Below are 13,655 nucleotides of genomic sequence, written 5' to 3' on the forward strand. Positions count from 1 at the left end.
GAAGTTTGAAGTTTGTTTTATTCATCGTTGATATTATTTATGATGGTGGCACTAGATTCCTGAGCCTTGCACACACTAGGGAAGCACTCTGCCACTGGGTTACATACACCCCAGTTCTGCAGTTTTGGTTTAAAGTTAGTTAAGCACAAGGCCTCAATTCCCCCTTGGCATGTGCCCTAACACAGTCTTGGGACTGGGCATTAAGATGTGGACATCACATCCTCCATCAGCACTTTGGGTCTACTTCTCAAGTGTGAGAACTTGTGCAGATGACACGTGGGGCTAGAGAGGCTTCTCGTGTGGGCTCCTCTGACTGCTGCAGATGTACTTTCCTGTCCCCTGAGCTACCGGGCCACCTTCCTAGTATTTAACTTCTCTTTCTTTTTTTAAATTTATTTTATATGTAGGGGTGTTTTGCCTGCACAAATGTCTGGGCACCACTTGTGTCTCTGGTACCCACAGAGGTCAGCAGAGGTTGTTGGATTCCCCCCCCCCCCCAACTGGAATTACAAATAGTTGTGAGCACCATGTGGTTGCTGGGAATTGAACCCAGGTTCTCTGGAAGAGCATCCAGTGCTCTTAGCCACCAAGCCACCTCTCCAGCCCCACCTGTCAAGAAGCGACTTAAGGAAGGCTTTGTCATAGTGAGGAGGTTACAGTGTCAGGAGCTCAAGGACACGGGTCACACTGACTCTACAGGAATCAGAGATGGATGCTGGGGTTTGGCTCACTCCTTCCTCTGAATTCAGTCTGAGATCCCAGCCTATAGGGCGGTGACACTCACACTCAGGGTGGTTCGTTCCTTTTTGTAAACCTTTCTGGATACACTCAGAACTGTGTTTCCATGTTGATTCCAAATTATGTCAAATTGACAATCAAGATTTTCCGTCATGGCCCATTGGGCCTCCGGGCCCCGCAGGGTGTCCTGGCATGCGGGCGGGCACGGACCGAGGTACAGTGTCTTGGCCACAGTCTTGTCCCCGCTGCCCACAGCCAGGGCCCTGCTCTACCCCACGGCTGTGGACCTCAACAAGGGCCATAGGTGACGAAAAACGTCAGCGAGCCGAGACACAGCCGGCGCCAAAGGCGCCTCACCAAGCACACCAAGTTCGCGCAGGACTTGATGGGGGAGGTGTGCAGCTTCGCGCCCTACGAGCGGCGAGCCATGGGTTGCTCAGTGTCCAAGGACAAGCGTGCGCTCAAGTTCATCAAGAAGAGGGTGGGCACGCAAATCCACGCCAAGAGAAAGCGGGAGGAGCTGAGCAACGTGCTGGCAGCCATGAGGAAGGCGGCGGCCAAGAAGGATTGATGAACCCTCCCCCAATAAAAAAAAATCATTCAAAAAAAAAAAAAAAGATTTCCCAAAAATGACCTAGCGTGTAAAGGGACGGCAACTGCCACCAAGCCCAAGGTACCAGGCAGGAGAGAACTGACTCTTGCAAGCTCTTCTCAGATTTGCGTGTGTCGTGGTGCATCTCTGGGGAGCACAAATGCACAAATTACTTCATTATTAAATTAATTGTTAAAAGAATCAGCCAGCACGTGCTGGGAATGAGACCCTGAGCAGTGAGGTTTGCAGAGTCAGCAACCACCCTTGGGCGTGTCTCTGTGAGTCACCTGGCATGAAGGGGTACACAAAGCACCTGCTAAGACAAGCCCAAGAATTCTAGGAGTAAGGGAATGTCACAGCCAAGAGGGGGCGGGGGAGGGGCAGAGCAGTCACTTCATCATGAGACAGGCGAGTTGAATCCTTGGTACCAGGAATAAACAGGAAACTTCGGAACCCCTCTCAGGCCTTCCGGGTCTGGGGTGCTGGGGGCACACGGTGCACTTGGGCTCCTGACTAACCTTTCTCCTTTAACTACCCAGCTGCCTGTCTTTCTTGTAAACTGCCCGGGGTGGGGGTGGGGCAGACTCCAGCGTGGGGTGTTCTTCTTTCTTGTTGATTCTTCTTGAGGCAGCGTGGGGCTGGGGCGGGGGTGGGGGAGAGCTTAGGCGGAGGGTAGGACTTTGAGGGTAGGACAGGAAAGACATTTAGGGTTGCTGTATAATAAAAAGTTTACTTACTAAGCCTAAGTTACTATGCTATTGCAGTTGACCTGCCTTCTGTGATCCTCTGAGGCCAGAAACTGCAGTTTCTGGCACCTAGCACCTCCTCTTCAAGCCACAAAAGATTAAGTAAATAGCCTTGTCTATTTCAGCAGGAACTGCTGGGCTCTAACTTTCAGCCTGCTAGTTGGAAGTTGCAGGAAGAAAAGATACTTAGATAAGTGATTATAGAATTTGTTACCAAGTTGTAAAAAGTTTCCTATGAAAGCTATCTAAGGGGAAAAGCAGAAAGATCCTAAGTGGGTAAAGGGAAAAATTCTCTAAGTGGGGAAAGGGAAAAGAATCTAGTCTAAGTGGGGAAAGGCAAAAATGTCTCCTCTATTAATCTTAGCTCTATTGATGATTTTTGAGCTTCTCTTTGTCCTCAGTACTTATACATCTTTCAGATTACATGATCACATGTTACAAAGTTCATCACAAGTTCACACAAAAAAAATCAAATCATAGCCGGGTGTGGTGGCGCATACCTTTAATGCCAGCACCCGGGAGGCAGAGGCAGGCGGATTTCTGAGTTCAAGGCCAGCCTGGTCTACAAAGTGAGTTCCAGGACAGCCAGGGCTATACAGGGAAACCCTGTCTCAAAAACCAAACCAAACCAAAACAAAACAAAAAATCATAAATTGAAACAGAAGTTTACAACGGCAAATGTTTATATGCACATCCACTAGGAATAATTATCTGGCTAAACATCCATCTCCTGTCTCAGCTCCACAGGTTCACTGAAGGTTTAAAACCATAACTAAGTTATTAGTGAAGTTTTGTATAGATAAACCCAGTTGGTATTTTATCTTCTGTCCTAGCACCTACAATAAATTGTTAGTTGCCTTTTAATGACCTTTGGTTAATTGTTTTACCACCTCTTGGAATGTGCTCTGAGTAGGAGAAGGTCTGGTTACCATCAATTACCTGGTGACACTTGGGAGACTGGCAGAGTTCTCACTGCAGCTTTGACTATCAGAAAAGGACCTAGTAGAAGTCCCATTATAAAAGAGCTTGATAATCGCAGATATAATTTTAGGAATTCTCATAGGATCATCATTAAGACTTAAGTCATCTATTTGTCTATATAGCATCACTACAAGACAGTACATCTTCGTGGATCTGCAGAGATCTGCTTCAAAGGGATGTGCTCCTACTTAGTGATTGTTATATATGTTTAATAATAACAGGAAAAGCATATTAATAGCAGGAATCTTTCCTAAAATTTGTCCCTCACAGCCTTGCTTAATGAGGGCTCACCTGTCGCAGATTATATACTAACCTGAGGCAGGCCACTTTAGGATGATCACCTGCTAGTTATTAGCTTGTCCCATGATGGCTCCTGATAGTCAGCTCTGTACCCTCACATTCTCCATTGCTGCCTGCCGCTGCAGACCTTCTTAGGTGCTGTTCTGCTTTTTCCAATGCTCCTCGCTCCCTCTCCCTCTCCCCTCCCCCTCTCCTCACATCCCCTTTGTGATATTTTCTATATCCTTCAGAGGCCAGTTCAGTTGTCAGGTCCCCAGTGAGGGCTCCTTTGTTCTTTCAAACCGTTCTAGATTTCCTCACTAGCTCTCCAGGTACCCACAGCCTGCCTTTCCACACCAGGCAGGATTGCATTTTGAAATCCGAAAGGCTAGCTCTTGATGTTTATTCTCTTTCATCAGTCTTCCTCTTCCAGTCTTACATAGTGAGTAATTAAGAATATTTAGTTAAAAAAAAAACTTTTTTTAAAGCTGGCCCACACCTTTAATCCCAGAACTTATAAGGCAGAGGCAGGTGGCTCTCTGAGTATCAGGTCAGTCAGGGCTATGTAGTGAGATCCTGTCTCAAGATAAAATAAACTTAAGAACGTGTGTGTGTGTATGTTTGTGTATGTGTGTGTGTTCACACACACTGGTATGTGTCATGGCATGCATGTAGAAGTAAGAGGACCTGTAAGATTCAGTTTCTCCTTCTGCAGTTATGGGTCGGCAGGCTTGGTAGTTGGTGCTCTTATTTGTTGAGCCACTTTGCCAGCCTAAGAATATTTGTTGAATGGAAAACGGTGGCGCATGCCTGTAATTCTAGTACTCTGGGAGATAGTGAGTTCAAGGCTAGCCTGACTGTATATTAAGGCCCAAGCAAAAAAAGGGGTTGGGGTGGGGTAGGGTGAATTCAGCCAGTAGAAAGATGTGACTTTAGAAGGTAATACTCCTAGAGCCTGGCAACAAGTGAGCTGGTCACCATGGCGATCGACCCAGATAGAGCCCAGCAGCATCCAGTACAAATGCACAAGACCTTAGTTGAGGCTTGCCTTACTTACTTACAGAAAGCTTCCATCTTGGTGGAGGAGTCATTCAGTGACTGCTCAAAGCCTCCTTGTCTGTGGGGTGGAGAGTTGAGGGGTGGGGGGATGGGGAGTGGGGAAGTGGCAGAGGAGGGGGCAGTAGGAGAGGGGGACTGGGCTAAGGGGGAGCGGACCTGGCACAGGGACACAGATTCCAACCTGTGTGGTCTGCCTCGAGGTCTCTTCCCATTACATTCCTCCAAGCTCATGAGGCTAGGGAGTAGCCACGCCCTGCTATACAGCTAGAGACCTAGGATATGGGAGTGGTTTGTCCTCAGGAAGGAAGGACAACAGACTTAAGACAAAGACAGTGTAGGCCCTGGTTTGGGGAGAGACCTTGCTAGGGGATCTATAAGAATCTGTGGACCATCCCATCCACAGTTGGGGTAGTTAGAGGGCCAGGGAGGAGGTTGAACTTTCCCTTTTTTGGCCAGACATTGGACGTTGCTAGGAGTGACCAAGGAAGGGGTGAGTAGTGAGGAAGGAATGTCAGTGATTGACAGATGTTTCCTATGGCTAGCCATTATCAGCGGTTCTGCAGTGGGCCACTGACAGGAATCTAGGAAAAGAAGTCTGCGAGGCTAACTGGAGCAACTTTTCAAAGTGGTGACAGGGAGAGAGAGACTGAGACCCTTCCTTGGAACTGTGGTCTGTCCCCACCCACCTCCAAGACAAGCTTTGGCTAATCTCTTGAGGCCACTGCTCCTATGGGTTTCAGAAAGGAAGCAGAAACAAAGGGAAGAGTGAGGCAGCTGCTAGACCACTGGAGCCCTGAGGGCACATGCTGAGAGAGAGGTTTCTCAATTCAGCAGGAAAAACAAATCCAGAGCCTGCTTGTTCCCTGTGCATGCAAGCTCAGAGGCAACACACACACACACACACACACACACACACACTCACACACACCCCATGCATGAATCCAGAAGTGAGCCTAGGTATACTCTTGAAGGCAAACTTGTAATTACATGCAACAGCCTGTCCTGAACACTCAGCCTGCAGCCACACACCCCAAAACCTGTCCTCACCCATCAAATTCATCAGCTACTAATGCTCAGGTATATATGGAAAACACAGCATAGGGCCACTGTCACTCCATCCCACGCCAGGGCACAAGCATACCTGTGAAATGGGGTCAGAAAATGATGGCACTAGTTCTAGAGTCTAGCATTTAGTAGGACTCCCATACTCCTGGAGGGGAAAAAGCCATCGTTGGGAGTGCTAGCACACTCCTGTGATCCCGGCATTCAGGAAACAGAGGCAGGAGGCTCACCAGTTAGAGGTGGGTCTGAGGCTACATAGCAAGACTAAATCTCCAAGATCTTCCAGAAATAATCAAGATCCAGGAAACAGTCCGGTCTGTCTTAGGCAATGGGCAGCAGGGGAGAGACTAGCCCCTACTGTAACCTTTAAGTTGAAGGCTGACACACATCTTACTGTGTGAGAAAGTCAAGGCCAGGCTCCTGGGTGTGAGACATTGCTCATCGCCCATAGTCCAATCAGAGATGCGGCCCATCTGGCCATTGTACCTTCCTGAGGGCCCATGGCTCCTCTCTAGGTTCTTCCCTGGCTATCTACACAGCCTCATTACTGTTTTGTAGTGGTGATAAAACACTGTCCAGAAGCAACTTTGAGAGGAAAGGGTTCATTTCATCTTACACATTACAGTTCATCCTGGAGGGAAGTCAAGGTAGGAATTCAAGACTGGAGCTCGAAGCCAAAACCAAGCACAGAGGATGCTGCCTACTGGCTTACTTCTCTTGGCTGGCTCAGTTCCTTTTAAACAGCCCAGGACCACTTGCCTAGGGATGACACAGCCAAAGTAGACTGGGCCCTCCTACATCAATTAGAAAATGTTTAAAATAGAAGTCAGGCAGTGGCATAGAATGCCTTTAAAGCCCCAACACTTGGGAGGCAGAGGTGGGTGGATCTCTGAAAGTTTGAGGACAGCCTGGTTTACATCCTGAGCTCCAGGACAGCCAGAGCTACATAGTGAGACCCTGACTCCAAACACTGCTGCACAGGCCAATCCAATGAAGACTCCTCGTCTTAAGTGGCTTTAGGATTTGTCAAGTTGACAAAAAAGTAACCAGCACAGCAAATAGAGACACTCAGCTTTGCCTCTTTTCTTTCTTGTCAGACAAGGTCTCATGTAGCCCAGGCTATCCTCTAACTCACTATATAGCCAAGGCTGGCCTTGTTCTCCTAATCTTCCTATCTCCAGTTCCCTAGTGGGATTGTAGGCCATACCACCACACCGAGCTGAACAGTGACCTATGAAGGGCACCACCTTGTTCTAAGCTCCCAGCTAGAAAAGATGGAGCAGAGCAGGAGGTGGCCCTGCTAGAATCTGGGATTTTATTTGCTCAGGTGTCTGTCTGCCACTCTCAGATCCTGACAGGCTGTGACTTGTTCCTCCAGGAACAAGAAGACCTCTGGGGAGCCCCAGGGCTCTGTGAATGGGGAGAAAGAGCCAAGCTTGTGGGGAAACACAACCTGTCTACTGGGGGAGCTTTTGCAGGGTCCTGCTTGGGGTTCAATAATAAAGACACAGAGACGTCTGTGTAGTACAAAGCTGTTGACCTGCTTGCTGGGACAATCTCTTAGCAACCCAACCCATCTAATTCCACTAGGCCTCTGTGCCCGGCTCCTGTTTGGCTTCTGTCCCTCCGCCCCCACTCAAGCAGCCAGCTCTTTAGTTACCAAAAGCCCCATTCTTTTCTCATAACCAAAAAGCATTAGCAAAGTAGTAGGGAGATCTGCAGCTGACTCACTCTGGACCAATCAGCAGCAGGACAAGGCTCAGTTGATATCTTAGTCCATTTATGCTTAAACTATATGTGGCCTTTTGGCCACATCTGAGGACAGGCCCCTTCGTGGGCTCCAGCAGTTCATAGGTGGAGTAGATGCTGGGGTGGGCCAACTCAGAGCCCAGGATCTGGGCCTGGGTGGTAGCTGAGTTGGTCAGCCCACCAGCTCTCCCACACTCTCACCACCGGGGCCAGCTCTACTGTGTTTCCCAGCAGCACAGTGCTCTCCCAAATGCTGCAGTCAGTAAGGGGTGGGGTCAGCTCTACCTAGCCTTTGTATATTAATATGATCCCAGGTGGCATCTCAGACCAGGGACCAAGGTCTGCATGGCCTTTGGTGGTAATTTGGGCCATGGACATTGATGCAGACCCCTGCTACTGCATGATCACAGACCCAGCCATGGCCTTCAGCAGCAGCAGCAAGGCCACAACCTAACCATGGCCTCAGGTGGCATCACAGGCTACTCACAAATGGTGTTCCTCTCTACCTTCAAGTCTCCAGATCTGCCTCTCTTCACAGTGCTCACAATGTTCCTCTTCTCTTCCTCTCCAATCTGTCCACCATATTCGCATATTGTAGTGGTTTGAGCTGCAGGCCACACAGTGGACAGAGTCTCTGGGTGTCTTCAAATGTCTGTCCAACCCTAAGAATGCAAAGGAAATAAATACATTGGCCAAACACATGGCCAAACACAGCACAGAAAAACTGTAATTCAACAGAGTCGTCCCATCTCATGGTTGAACCACCATTACAATAAACTCGAGAGATAAGCAGACAGGCCAACAATGAGAATTAAACACAGCAGGACATGTTGATGGACCACATGCTGTGGTCTCCACTCTGCAGGTCCTGCTCTTCTCCCTGGGCTGGTAAGTAGCTCTGGGGGTCACAGTGACTCACATGGTGGTTGACTTTCTCAAAGGAAGAAGACATAGGCCACTGGTTCTTGCATTCATCACTGGCTCTACTGATAGACAGTGTAATTCACCATCTCCCAAGGAGCAAGAACAGCAATGGCCTTCCTGTTTCCAGTTCTGCCTCTCTTCATAGTGCACAAATGGCCTCTTGCCCCCTGCTTCTCCAGCACCTATCTGCTTGCTTCTTTCTCTCTCTTCACTCCACCACCTACTTACTTACTTCCCACAGGACCCAGCCCAGTGAGGGTGCAGACCATATTGTTTCTATACCCACACTAACCATTTTTAGAAGAATAAAAAAGGTCTCTAGGAAATTACTGGATGCAGCTCTATGACAAACAGTGGGAGGAGTACCGGCCAGCCACCCCTGGGCTTGGCATGTTCGTGGAGGTAAAAGACCCAGAGGACAAGGTCATCCTGGCCCAGCAGTATGGCTCTGAGGGCAGGTTCACATTTACCTCAACATCCCTGGTGAGCACCAGCTCCTGTCTTCACTCCAATTCCACCAAGGTCTCCCTCTTTGCAGGAGGGATGCTGAGAGTTCATCTTGAAGTGGGTGAACACGCGAACGACTGTGCAGAAATTGCTGCCAAAGACAAGCTGAGTGAGCTGCAGCTGAGAGTTTCTCGGCTGGTGGAGCAAGTGGAGCAGATCTAAAAGGAGCAGACCTACCAGCGGTGGCGAGAGGGGAGCTTCAGACAAGCCAGCGAAAGCACCAACCAGGGAGCGCTATGGCGGTCCATCCTGCAGTCTCTCAGCCTCGTGGCCATTGATGTCTGGCAGATGTGCCACCTCAAGAGATTTTTTTTTTTTTTTGAAGTCAAGAAGTTGGTGTTGTTGTCCCAAGCCTCACAGGTCTTCCTTCCAGGCTATGGGAAAAGGGCCTGGAACCAATTTCTCTCTGGGAGCAGGACTGGTTTTCAGCCGCAGATGTTCTGGAGGAGAGAGGGGCTGCAAACATGTCCTCATTCCTCAGGCTCAGGTGGAGGACAGCAGCCCGGCTGGCTAATGCTGAATTGGTAGTAGGACAAGCCCTCTCACTTGCACCTCTGGACCTTTTGCAGTAATCAATCTCTCAGGGGCTGGCGGTGCCCTTGGTGTCTCAGAATCTCAGTGTTGCTGATCAAGAAAGTGAGGCTGCTGTCTGGGGTAGGTTTCGGGAGGGAAGTGGGTGGGCCAGCAAGCTGATTTTCCTCTGTCTTCCTTTGTTAATGTGGAATTTTGAGTAGGTCAGTGACTCTTTGCTATTCCAAAAACCTTGCTTTTCTTGCCTTTGGCTTAGAACCAACCTGCTAATCTAGAGTGTGTTTGCCTGTCAATTTATGGGTGTGGAGGGGTTGCAGTGCACGAAAGGGGCCCAGAGGTAGATTTTAGTTTCTTACAGTTGTCCTTTCTGGGGCTTGAGCAACTGGTATCAAACCAAGCAGAGACTTTAATGCTGGTTGGAGCCAGAGCCTACAGAGTCTTAGTTACCGACTTCATTTTCAACGAATGTGGGTTTGTTACATTGGTTCTCCAATTTTAAAAAAGGGAAGAAAAAAAAAGAATTAAAAAAAATCTTTCTTGAGGATAGGGATTTAGCTCAACTCTGGAGTGCTTATCCAACATTCTCTATGACTTGTGTTGGAAGCCCAGCATATACAAACCAGACATGATGTCAAACACCTATCATCCAAATATTTAGGAGGAAAATCAACACATTCAAGGTCCTCCCAGGTTACACAGTTAGGTTGGAGTCAGTCTGGGCTATCTGAGACCCTATCTCAAAACCATCAACAAACAAACAAACAAAGCAACAGAAAAGGAAAATGGCCCTAGCATAAGACAGCTGTGTAGAAAGCCAGGCCTATGGGCAACTGGGGCCAGAGCAATTCCCTAACCCTCTTGACCATGTTGATGGAGGAATCCCCATCCAAGCTCCCGTAGGCCTAGGAAGATGGCAGGTAACAATGATCGCTGCCAAGCCTGATGACCTGGATGGGTGTCATCCCTGGAATCCACATGACAGGAGAAGGGAATAAACTTCTGCAGATTGTTCTCGGACTTCCATAAGCACACAACACCCTGCCTCCAGATAGATAGATAGATAAATAAAAAATAAATAAATAAATAAATCCATTGATCCCAGAATTTGAGGGAGCAGGGCATGTTTTCTCTGAAGACCGCCTAGAAGAGCTAGCTGCATCTTTACTCCATCCTGACTGTGTTTATCTCTGAGGACTGGATGCTTGAAGTCCTGGGCCAGCCTAAACTGGTTAGATTGCAGATGATTATCCTCAAAGGATCTCTATGCCATCTGCACACAAAATGGCATAACCCCCAGGGCCACTTCAGCTCACAATTGCCATGACAACAACTGGACAAAAAGAACCATGAAAAGGTCGAAGGGGGCAGTGCCCACATTGCTGGAAAAGTTGTGTGCATTCCCAGAAGCACACAAGCATTCCTCCTCGGTGTCAGCCTCACCCCAATCCTCATTTCTTTCACCCTGAGGTTATAGCCATTGAGTCCCGGGGCTGCTGGGAAGCTGTTTTACACATGTATTAGTTCCTTTACCCCATTCTTGGCCAAGAATGAAAAGTCTCCTTCATTGCTTGATAGCACTTGATCTTGTTTTCTCCCCCTCACAATTCTGAGAGGGACAAAGAACCCAGTTTTGGGGCCAAAAGTAGCAACATGCAGGGTGAGGCAAAGGAGAGGCAGGATGGTGCCTGCTTGCCTGTGGCAGGAGAAGCCTTCTTCCCAGGGGCCTTAAGGGGTTTGCAGACCCAGGACCGGGCAGAGCTATCCCTGGTATTGGGGAATAGAGAGCTTGGGGAGAATCATTGTTTGGAGCCTTTGTTTCCTGCTGTGGGAATGTAGAAGAGTTACATACACCTTCCAGGGATATGTCCTGAGGTCTAGAGTGAATGTGTGCGTTTGTCTGTGTGTGTGTGTGTGTGTGTGTGTGTGTGTGTGTGTGTGTTAGCTTGTGCTCAATGTGAGCAACCCAACAGTACTCTACAATAACCTCCCTCCAACTCTGCTGCCTACAGAACATCATGGAAATGCCCTGCGCTAAGCCTGTTTATTTTGGAACCCAGAAGGCTAGAAGTCCCTCCTTAGTGGACTAGCCTCAGCCTGTGCATGGAAGATAGCTGCTGGAGTGAGCCCTTTAAACTTTGCTCATGACACTCCTCTTTGCTTTATGACATTTGACAATTGCTGTGACAAAGAGGAAGAAGCAAAAAGAAGTTGTCACATCAAAACACAATTGCCTCAGGGACAATAGGAGAGTGTTATTAGGAGCCAGATGCGACTGACCAAGACCCCAGATCGCAAGTTCAGGTTACCCTAAATGATACCTCTTGGAGGAGTTAGCAGAACTTTTACAGTCACAGAAGAAAACAAAGGAAACACAGATCAATTAATTTACAGAGTGGTCTGTTGAGGAGGGGACAGGAGCTAGGCACCTGCTCACAGCCACACCTGGGACTGTTGCTGTAGGTTCCAGACTGTCTGGTGACATTCTCAGCTCTGGAGCCCATAGGTCAGGTGATTTCCAGGAATGCATTCTGAAAATGTCACCAGAGTGTCAAAAGGATGTTTCTGGTAAACTGCTACGGACTAATGATAGCCCAGAAGAATTTTATCTCTCTATTTACAACATTTCAACTCCTTCTAACTACAGACCTTCTAGTCACTCACTCTGCTGAATTCCCTGCACAGATGTCAGCTTTGCATGGGACTTCAGTTCATGGAGCCAGAAGAGGCTGTGCAGGAGTCTGGGGGATCAATGCTGTTCCCTGCAGAGCACCTCTTCTTCTAGCTGTTGTTAGGAAAAAGCCTCACTGTGCAGCCCAGACTGGCCTTGTACTCAAACTAATCCTCCCAGTGCTGGCCTCAGAGCTCTGTGTTCTCATTTTCCTGTGGTCTGTAGCCTCCCAGGCCCCGAGGACCGAGATATTGGTTAGTGAGTGACTTCCTCTCCTAGTGTGCTCTTGGCCTCTTGTGCTGCTCAGTGTTGGGACTGGTTATACAATTCTGAGAGGGAAAAAGGAGGTTCAACCTGATCACAGAGGAGTAAACAAAGTAGAAATGGACAATGATTAGGAGGAAAAAGAAGGGCTTTGAATATGAGTGATTGATTTACCTGCAAAGAATTCTATGTTCAATCCTTAGCACCACACACACAGTGGGCACAGACAGACCAGAGGCTGGGAGGTAGAGGTAGAATGAGAAAAAGTTCAAGGCCACCCTTATAGAGTGAGCCCCTGGTGATGGTGGTATTTGATAAATGAAAAAAAGGATCCCAGGTAACTCAGGCTGGCTTTGAACTTGCTAAGTACCCAAGGATGACCTTGACCCTCTTGGTCCTCCTTCCTGCATCTCCCAAGTGCTAGGAACATAGACCTGCACCACGATGCCCAATGTGCTGTTACTATTTCTAAGACCAGGCAAATCCCACATCACTAGCAACTGCACGATGTGGATGGAAACTCTGCCCCTGTAGGATTTGGTGGCTAAAGACAACGGAGCATCCTCTCATATCTGTTCTAAATGACGAGAGATGCTCACATGGTAGCTGCATCTAGAGCCTTAATGCAAGAACGTAAAACATCTTTGGTAATTTTTGTAGGTTCTCTGAGGGACAGAGAATTACACCCACTTGGAGATAAGTAGTTAAGTAACAATTTCCCCCTAAGGTTGCACAGTGTGTATAATTGCAGGACCAGAAATGAGCCCAGGCTAATTTCAGGCTTAGACTAGAATCTAATTTTACTGCACGCTAATTCTTGAGGAGGCCCAGCCTACTCACATTTTGTATTTGTGCTTTTAAATATCATGCACTTAATTTAAGAATTAAGTAGTACATTTGTACAAAGGAACAATCTAGAATTGCATTCCCTCTACTCAAATAGATTGAATTTCCTGCGTGACCTTTCTTAAACGGTCAGGAGAAGCAACGTTTAAAACAGAATGGAATGCAACCTTTAAAGTTTTGGTTGGGTAGGTAAGATTTTTATGTCAACTGCTGGAATTCTTTGGCCCTGAAAGCCCGAGACTTGGTGTTTTGTTTTGCTTTGTTTTGTTTTTGAAATGAAACCCAAGAGCATAAAAATACCTGGCTTTCTCTGTGTCTGCCTTTTAAAACTAGAAATATGAAAGTACCAGAGGTGCGGTTTAATATCATTAGAAAACAGAGGACTTACAAGTCATAGGCAGGTAAAAAGAGAGCAGTGGCGGTTTGAACAGCGTTTTCTTGGAAGCAGTAAGGGAAAGAGGTGTTGACAGGCACCTCATTCCTCCTAGTGTGACTTACTGTCAGGCTGGAAGAAAAGCAATCGTGGATACCAGGCCTGCATTGTGAGGCTCTCTCTCTCTCTCTCTCTCTCTCTCTCTCTCTCTCTCTCTCTCCCTTTCTCTCTCTGCATACTTGTCATTTTCCACATTGCTGCGGCTTCTAGAGTTCTGGTAAATTCACAAACAATGCCATCAATGTCCTCACCTCTGACTCACCAAGCCCTGCTGGC

The 13,655-nt window shown here is 47.9% G+C and overlaps 2 pseudogenes; both read left to right on the top strand.

Annotated features, from left to right (window-relative positions):
* Positions 1 to 890: 890 nt before the first annotated feature.
* Positions 891 to 1,309, top strand: LOC110290348 (large ribosomal subunit protein eL36 pseudogene; annotated as a pseudogene).
* Positions 1,310 to 8,454: 7,145 nt separating this feature from the next.
* Positions 8,455 to 13,655, top strand: part of LOC110290353 (transmembrane emp24 domain-containing protein 9-like) — a 49,273-nt pseudogene continuing 44,072 nt past the window's right edge.

Source organism: Mus caroli, unplaced genomic scaffold (genome assembly GCF_978045245.1).
Source record: "Mus caroli unplaced genomic scaffold, Mus_caroli_1 scaffold_2, whole genome shotgun sequence".
Classification (NCBI taxonomy): domain Eukaryota; kingdom Metazoa; phylum Chordata; class Mammalia; order Rodentia; family Muridae; genus Mus; species Mus caroli.